Source organism: Triticum urartu, chromosome 4, assembly GCF_003073215.2.
Source record: "Triticum urartu cultivar G1812 chromosome 4, Tu2.1, whole genome shotgun sequence".
Taxonomy (NCBI): Eukaryota; Viridiplantae; Streptophyta; class Magnoliopsida; order Poales; family Poaceae; genus Triticum; species Triticum urartu.
Window position 1 is genome coordinate 497,000,803 of NC_053025.1, and position 1,468 is coordinate 497,002,270.

The window sequence follows — 1,468 nt, forward strand, 5'->3', positions numbered from 1 at the left end:
AAACACTACTTTTGCCACTGTTACCTTTTGTTACCGTTACCACTACTATCATATTACTTTGCTACTAAACACTTTGCTGCAGATATTAAGTTTCTAGGTGTGGTTGAATTGACAACTCAGCTGCTAATACTTGAGAATATTCTTTGGCTCCCCTTGTGTCGAATCAATAAATTTGGGTTGAATACTCTACCCTCGAAAACTGTGCGATCCCCTATACTTGTGGGTTATCAATGGCCGGGATGCATGGAGAAGCGCCATGACATCTTGCGGAAAAAGCTTCACCCAGGCTCAAAGAGACGGAAGAATACTTCATGCCCGGAAGCTTACCTATGCAACCGCAAGTCACTATGGGCTCTGGCTTGGTTGACCTTAGTGGTGACTCTGGCTGGGACGGTGCTAGCAGATGTAGAACTACGGTAGGACTGGATGAGCATCGGACAGTGGTCAAAGGAACTCTTTGGAAGACCATGTTTCGGTCATCTTGTTCTCAAACACCCTGAAGTGCGAGAATGTAAAGAGAGGGATCGAATCTTGCGGGTAAAGTGTACAAACCTCTATGATATAATGTAGAAAACCCTTTAGGTAAGGGGATAGAAATTTCATGACATTACCCATACAACGGTGTTTGGATAATTGACCAAGAAACATTTAGCATTGGGCTTAAAATGTTCTTGTTGAAAATCGGAGAACCACAGACATGCTTCGAGACAGCATTGACATGGTCTTCAAGCAAGGTCAGACTTTGGATACTCAAAGGATTCATCAGGAACAACTTACAGAATAATTCTTACAATTTCCTCATGGAAGAATGGTTAACTTTGCTAAAAGGGGAGAACTATATCAATAGGTTCTCCGGCCAGGGGTGCTAGGCATGACATCACCTTACTAGGCTATACAAAGACCAATGTTATGGCTTTTGGAAAATGTTCCAACCATCATATTTGACCGAGATTCGGTTCTAATTGGTGTCAAGATACCTCGGACTCAGGATGCCTGAGAAGAAAAAGGTGCGACACAAATTGACGAGATGACATTGTAAGATTCTCGGAAGATGAACTGTGGAAGTGAGTTTCTAAACAAGAGTTCATCATTAAACAAATGAGAGGATGAGGAGGTGGCTGATGATCTCAGCGACAATTCATTGGGATTTCCAAAAGATGGATTTCCACAATTATGTGAACAAGGAGATAACATTTGTCGGATCAAATGATATAATGAGGTATGCTCGAGGAAAACATACACAATTAAACATTGGTTAAAAAGGGCACCCGAAATATGGGCTTAGGTAGTACGATCAATGTTAGAATGGTGATTCGATAACCAATGGCCTAAGAATGTAATGTTGACCATTAACTTCAAAGCAATAGGGTTGCTAGAACTTTTGAATTCGCACATCATAGTTCAATCGTCGGTTTTCTGGTTAGAAACAACACGAGGACCAAGGAATGAACGGAAATGGCAAGAAGTA